Consider the following 8,374-nt stretch of genomic DNA (forward strand, 5'->3'; position numbering starts at 1 on the left):
TTTTATTTTGAAAACCCAGCCTTGTCCAAACCCTATAGCCAACCTTTTACCATCTCAGGCTTTTATTTTGAAAATCCAGCCTTCTCAAGGCCATCCATTCGTTTTCATCATGATATATTTTATTTTGAAAATCCAGCCAGCACTGGAGCCACCATTGTGACCTCTGGTTTCCTGGTTGGAATCAGTATATATCTAAAGGAGGTAAGAGCTGAAATACTTGAGAAGCTGGACGCTAACCCTAACCCTAACCCTAACCTCACCACCCATACTCATGTCTTTACAGTTTAATATTTTACACAGTCCTGGTTACAGTGCTGTTACTACCCCTGTCCCCAGCTCAGTGGCAAGACCACTCTGGTCCTTTCAGCAATTGCAAGTTATATACAGAATGGCAAGGCAGCATAACAGTAAGATATTCCCAACCTGAATAGGCATCATAAACACAGCTATGAAGAGTATAGAAGTGAGTGGAGACACCCCCCTCTCTCTCTCTGTCTCTGTCTCTCTCTCTGTCTCTCAAACTCGATCAAACAATAAGTCAAACAGTAAAACGAGGTAATGCTGATCTAACATAAACCAGAATTATGTCATGTTACTGCATTGCCTGTATCTGAAAACCAACTCCCATTACATCACATGCCAGGGGGAGTATTTTCTGGTCTGGTGCAGCACAGTGCATTCTGGTATTTTTGGAAGGTAGAAGGTAGATTTATTCATGTTCATGTTCAAGTTTAAAACATGATTAAACAAAAATGATTACACAAAGTTTAAAAAATGAAATTACATTTGTCCTTGATCCTGCCGTATCTTTTGAGTTGAAGGATGACTTGATTAAAATCAGTAGATACCATGAAAAGTTCCATCTGGTTGCTGCTGATGGCATTATTCAATTCCTGCAGTGCATTTTTTTAATTTGCATAAGTCTTGTGTACGGCTCCCAACTAGGTCAGTCCATCTAGTGCAACAGCTTGATCCAGGATGTTAGGGGTGAACCATAAAAAAATTATATATATAAATTGAAATAGATAATTAAAACAAAAAAGTTATAGGTTATTTTAACAACATTTATGCCTAATATTAAACTTGAGATGCTGATGGACTTCTACACCAATTAACCCCTAAAAGTAAGCACTTCAAGTTACTAAAGCACAAATTGCAGCCTTTCACTATATCCCAGCCAGAGGCAGGGGTGTAAATAGAGAATAGAAGGTCACGAGCCAAAGTGGGTCTCTATAAATATGGTAACCCTGTGGGCAAATGCCCTTCCCCATGGACAGCAGTAGTTACTGCGAGGTTATAGTCACTGTTCCACAATTTCATATCACTGATAAACTTTTCAGAAATACCCCAATTAAGCTTACATGTATCGAGGAAAACAGATCCCATTCTAGTAGATACTAGTGCAGTGATCTCACTATTTTTTTCACAAGAGCCACATTGGCAGAGCAAAATCAATTATTTCACTCTCCAGAGCGGCACAATTACCAGGGCAGTGTGATGGTTGGAGTGACAGAGAATACATCCACATGGAAGCGGTTTTCAATAAAATTAAATATCTCCTCATGTTCAGTCACATCACTGAATCTGGATTCAAACTTACTCTTCAGCTCCTCCAAAACTTAAACAAGCTGTAGCTGAAGTGCTGCTGCAGAGATGGGTCACTTGTGGTTGTTGCTCTGAGTTTAGGGAAGTGGATGAGTTCTCTGTCAGGTATCCACAGAGCAGTTATTTTGTTTTGGAATGCTCTGACTGCCCTCAGCATGTCACTTGGAAGCTTGTCTCTCCCTTGGAGCTGCAAGTTGAGAGCGTTCAGGTGACAAGTAATGTCAGTAAGGAGGGCCAGCTGTATGATCCAGTGTGGGTCTTTCAACTCTGGCTGGTGTTTCCCCTTGTTGTCCAAGAAAGTGTTGATTTCAGGAAGGAGGCTCGGGAACCGATCCAGCACCTTTCCATGGGACAACCATCATCTCCAACCAGCAACATTAAATCGCTGTTCTCTGTGACATAGTCTTGAATTAACTGTCTGAACTGTCTGTGGTGTAGTGCTCTTCAAACAATGTAATTTACCACATGCACAACCCCTTGCATCACATTTAGGAATTCATTGTTTCTGAGCTTTGATACCAGTGCCTCCTGATGGGTGATACAGTGGAAGATGATAATATTGGGCATTTCCTCTCTTTCTGACATGAGGCCAACAAAACCCTTCTCTTTACCTGGCATGCTTGGGGCACCATCAAGACACACACTTGCAAGTTTGGACCAGCTGAGATGATTTCCTCAAAAAATACCAAAAGTGCATTCAGAATATCCTCAGCTCTTGTTTGGCCATGGAGTGGTAGTAAGCGCAACATCTCCTTTCGAAAAGAGTTTTCTTATGGGAACCCCACCCAAATGCACAGCTGAGCAACATCAGTGACGTCTGTCCTTTCGTCCACTGCAATGCTGAAACAAGGTGTGGCTCGCAGATCAGCCAACAACTGGTCACGTACGTCCTTTCCAATGTCTTCCATCCGCCTCATTATTGTTGAATCAGACAACTGTAATCCTTTTATTCGTTTAAGGATCACGTCCTTGTTGTCAAAGATTGTGAACAGTATGTCTGCTGAAGCCAAAAAGCAGTCTTTTACTATTTCTGAGTCTGAGAATGTTTTTTTGGCCCATGCCAAAATCCATGCTATCTCAAAAGATGCCTTTGTTAAACGCTCTGCAGTGGAGGTTGTCCAGTGGATAAGATTTTGCTGCTCACAGTGAAGCAGTGAGCTGTGTTATTTTCCTCTTTCTTAGTTCACTGCCAGGCGGGTAACTTTCATTGAATTTTGGATGTGTCATTTTGAAATGGCACTCCAAGTTGCTTTGTTTGAAACAGGCGTGGGTTTGTTTGCATATTAAGCACAGAGGGCTCATGCCATGCAGAATAAATAAGAATTTGTCTGTCCACTTGTCCTGAAAATTTCTGTGCTCATCTTGTATGCTTTGTACCTTTCATTTCTTACTGGGTACACCTGCCGATTGCCCTCTCCGGCGTCTTCATGCTGATATTCGTTTGCTGCTTCCTCAGACTCTTTTTCCTGTTCGTTACAACACCGTGTGTCTGTCCGTCTGGTTTTATAGCTGGTTTCTGCCCTTTTTTATTAAAAAACTATCCATTTTGTGCCTGCATCTCATGCTGGCTAGCAGAGCTAACGTAGCCTGGCTGCAAACGTGCACTGTGGTCAAGTGTGTGACGGTGTTGTAAACAATGCCATAAGCGGGCTGCGTTGCCAGGTTTGACAGTGGCCCCTTTAGGAAACACCATTAATTAAGCCTTAATTAATACTTCCTTTCACCGTCATTATTAAGGTGAAGGGAGAAGTATAATGCAGATGTTTGTGTTTTTGTAGTGCAGTGTTCACTGTATGTTTATGTAGCACATTTGAAAAAAATTTATTGGCTGTGTTACCACATTGTTATAAGCTACCATGTGAGCCACCAATTAAAGCTTGACAAACCGCATGTGGCTCGCGAGCCACGCAATGAGTATCTCTGTACTAGTGCAACAATTTCATGTTTAAGAGAAAAAGATTTAAGGTGTCCCTTGAGTAAAAAATCCATCAACAATCCAGTCTGTAGGTATTAGAAATCCTCCAGTGTTTATTTGCATATCACTATATGTACTTTTACTATTGTGGAAGGATGTAACTGACAAAGGTGGACTTTATATGTGCTGTGCGTACAGATTTTACAGATGTTAATCATCTGTCAGAGTCCTGCCTTGAATATTTTGGAAAAATTCTGGATAATGAAGATCGGGAAACATTATATCATCTGGTCATATGGATATTAAAGCTTTAAAAAAATTTTTTAAAAACTGACAGATCACTGTCAGCCTCATGTTTGAGCAGAAGCTAAGGATGTGGTGTTAAAACTTCTATACTAACTTCAGCCCCTTCAGAGTAATGGGCATTGCTCGCAAATCATGTTGGGCTATTGAATGTTCCTCCATATCATGTCAAAATAAATCCCAATAAATATCCTGTGTATGTTACACAATATCCATTGTCAAAAGAAAAAAAGAAGGAATAGTGCCAGTAATTAAAAGCCTGTTGCAACAAGAAATAATCACTAAAAGGAGATCACAAAATAATACACCTTTAAATCCAAGTTAAAAACCAGGAACTAATAAATATTGCTTTGCGCAAGATTTGAGAGAAGATAATGAAGCTGTTCCTGTTCCTATGGCTCCAGTGGTTCCAGATACAAACTCAATTCTCACTGCCCTTCTGGCAAACTCCAAATTTTGTACAGTAGTAGATTCATGTTCAGCATATTTTTCAATTCCAGTACATGGAAGAACATAAGGTTTATTTGTGTTCACTGCTAAAAAATTGAAAATTTATTTTGCCTTGCCTATGACAAAGGTTTGTTGATTCTGGAATGGTATATTCAGCTGCAGTTAATATGCATCTGGCTCAACTGATCTTACCCGGTGTATCGACGCTTTTGCAGTATGTGGATGGCATTCTGGTGGCATCACCAACTGAGTCAGACTGCATCAAAGACTCTCTTGTTCTCCTGACACACTTAGCCCTGGGTGGACACAGAGCCTCTCTTGCCAAGCTCCAGTTCTGCCAGCAGTCTGTCTAATACTTGGGCTATGTACTGAAAGATGGGTGCCGATATTTTTCACCTGAACGTGTGGAAGTCATCAAAAAGATGGAGAGACCACAGACAAAGACTGAACTGTTATCCTTTCTGGTCTTGTGAACTATTGTCGAGCATGGTTGGCTGACTATGTGACATGTCTTACTATAGCAACCTTTTAGGATGCTCCTGATGACGTACGATGGGACAAAGAGATGAGACAAGCCTTCCGTCACATCAAATACCTCCTCTGTATCGCTCCAACTCTGGGCCTGCCTGATCACGAGCAGCCATTTCATCTTTATGTTGCTGAAAATGGACTTGTCGCCTCTGCTGTTTTGGCTCAAATGCATGGTGAAAGATCAAGACAGTTGCATATTACTCTAAAACTTCACCATTGATTGTTCAAGGCATGGTTCCTTGTTTAAGTGCAGTAGCAGCTGCTGCCATTATGGCAGAGAAATCACAAACTATTGTGTTGGGACATCCGTTGATACTTCATACTTCACATGTAGTAAATATTATTTTGCAAAACATTACTACTCAACATATGACATCGCAATTATGTAGCAGTTAGACCATGTTTTAATTGAAATGCAAAATCTTATAATATCAGCTACAGTAAATATAAGTATGGCTCTACACTTAATCCATAATAATATGGAGGAAACCTCAATACTTGATTAATTAATTCAACATCTAGTATAAGAAGTCGTAGTATAAGAACAGATTTCAACAGACGCCTCTAGAGGATAACGATCTTGCTTTTTAATGGATTCTCCATGTGTCCAGATGATATTACTTTAACAGGATATGCTATTGTCAATAACCAGGATTGTTGAATAAAAGCACAGAAATTACTAGTGTTGACAAACAACTAAATTAATAGCAATGTATACAAATTCAAAATATGTTTTTCTGATTTTATTAAGATTTGGAAAAAATATGATTTGTCATTACATAAAAAAACCCAAGTCAATATTCAGATCTTGTTAAAAAAAAAAAAAAAGAAATCTACTGTTGACTATGATACTATCTTAGATGTAGCAAAAGGTAATAATTTATATAACAGGCATACTAAGAAGGCAGCTATGCACCACTCTCTACCCCCCTGGTTAAACACTACTTTGCCAGCCGTACAATTACATACAAACTGATCCTCCTTTCACTACTAAAGAATTTATTCAACAATGTCTAGCTCATTTCATCCTCCAGCACCTGGACTCCCCAGGATCCTATGCCAGGATCCTGTTTGTGGATTTCAGCTCTGCCTTCAACACAATCATCCCAGCTCTCCTGCAGGACAAGCTCTCCCAGCTGAACGTGCCAGACTCCACTTGCAGGTGGATCACAGACTTCCTGTCTGACAGGAGGCAGCATGTAAAGCTGGGAAAACACATCTCTGACTCCCGGACTATCAGCACTGGATCCCCTCAGGGCTGTGTTCTTTCCCCTCTGCTATTCTCCCTGTACACCAACAGCTGCACCCCCAGTCACCAGTCTGTCAAGCTCCTGAAGTTCGCGGACGACACGACCCTCATTGGGCTCATCTCTGATGGAGATGAGTCCGCCTACAGGAGGGAGACAGACCGTCTGGTGTCCTGGTGCAGCTTGAACAATCTGGAGCTCAACGCTCTAAAGACAGTGGAGATGATAGTAGACTTCAGAAGGAACACAGCCCCACTCACCCCCATCACCCTGAGAGACTCTCCAGTGGTCACGGTGGAGTCCTTCTGCTTCCTGGGCACCATCATCACCCAGGACCTCAAGTGGGAGCTGAACATCAGCTCTCTGACCAAAAAAGCCCAACAGAGGATGTACTTCCTGCGGCAGCTGAGGAAGTTCAACCTGCCAGTGAAGATGATAGTGCACTTCTACACCTCCATCATCGAGTCCATCCTCACCTCCTCCATCACCATCTGGTACGCTGCAGCTACTGCCAAGGACAAGCGCAGGCTGCAGCGTATCATCCGCTCTGCTGAAAAGGTCATCGGCTGCAGTCTGCCCTCCCTCCAGGACCTGTACACCTCCAGGACTCTGAGGCGTGCAGGTAAGATTGTGGCCGATCCCTCCCACCCTGGACACAAACTCTTTCAATCGCTCCCCTCTGGCAGGAGGCTTCGGTCCATCAAGACCAGAACCTCACGCCACAAGAACAGTTTCTTCCCGTCTGCCACCGGCCTCATAAACAAGGCCCAGGTCCCCCACTGACGCACTCTCCTCATAGACTGTACGTTACATTAACGTGTTCATTAATGCACATCACCGGCACTGCTGCTGGTCATGCGGCACATCCACACCATAAAATTGCACTCAAACCTGTATAAATGTGAATTTCAATGTAAATATCAATATATATCTTGCACTCCAACCATTCTTGTATATACTTTAATTCCATGGTTCTGTTTCTTGCACTGTTACACTGTTACTTGTGTTACTTGTTTTGTTTTGCACTGTAAGACTCATTTTTTTATATTTTATATTTTATATTTTATATTTGTATCTTCTATTTTATCTGTTTTCTTTTTCTATATTTATGTTGCACCAACCCACCAGAACAAATTCCTCGTATTGTGTTAACTATACCTGGCAATAAATCTTTTTCTGATTCTGATTCTGATTCTGATTCTTGTGCGAGATGTAATCCATGTGAGAATCAATCAAAATATGATCCCTGACCGATATCTACGGGGTCTTTTTACTGTTTGATTTCACACATATGCCAAAATGTAAAAAAAAAAATCTCCTAGTCATCGTAGACACGTTTTCGAAATGGCTTAAGGCATTTCTCACTAGAGAAAAATGTGTTAAATGTGGTTAAATGTTTAATGGAACATGTCATTTCCAGATTTGGTAATTTTACTAGTATAGGCTCTGATAATAGAAAGCTATTTACGTCTCAAGTAACTAAGCAATTAGTATTGGCTCTAGGAATCAACTGGATGTTTCACATACTTTATCATCCTCAGGGTTCTGGGCAAGTAGAAAAAATAGGACAATAAAGGATAAATTATCAAAAAATCCATTAATCTAGAAAAAAACTGAAAAGAAGCGTTGTTGGGCATTGGGTTTTCACCGCATGAGGTTTTAATGATCCACCTTTTTTCTTTGGCTGTCCAGATGAACAAATAAGTTTCAAAATTTGACACATTTGCAGGAGGCACAACAAAACTATGTCTAACTCTTGTTTTCTTCTGTTCCAAAGTATTCTCAGCAGGTGATTTTCTTCCTTTCCCAGCTGAAAACCCAAAACATGTTTCCAACCAGGAGAACCAGGTTATGGCCTCCCAATGCAAGTTCTGTTGGTAATAGCAGTCAAAAAGATATCCTTTGACACATTCTTACCTTAGTAATCTAATAGTCATCTTCTGTGTTATCATGTGTTGTATGTTGAATGGATACATATCTATTATCTTTAATGATAACAGTAATATGAGTAATGGTACTAGCTATGTTGAAAGTAACATAATGTCAATATTTACTCCTAAGTGCGGTATCCGGTGTGTATTGTAAGGCACAAATGTGGATTTAAGGCCTATTTTTACTATATTTTTTACATTTTACAGCTATTGTGGAAAATCTAAGTTTTCATTTAATTTGTTTATGCTATGATTTATTCATTTCTGATTTAGTCTTTAATATGGGCCATCCTTTGATTAATGCTATAGTTTTATTATTGTCTTTGATTTCAAGTATGTTTTGAGGAGAAATGTGATGTAATGCATTGAGTGTAACTAATGATGCAGAATCA

Source organism: Plectropomus leopardus, chromosome 17, assembly GCF_026936395.1.
Source record: "Plectropomus leopardus strain MGB_pleo_1.0 chromosome 17, ASM2693639v1, whole genome shotgun sequence".
NCBI lineage: Eukaryota > Metazoa > Chordata > Actinopteri > Perciformes > Serranidae > Plectropomus > Plectropomus leopardus.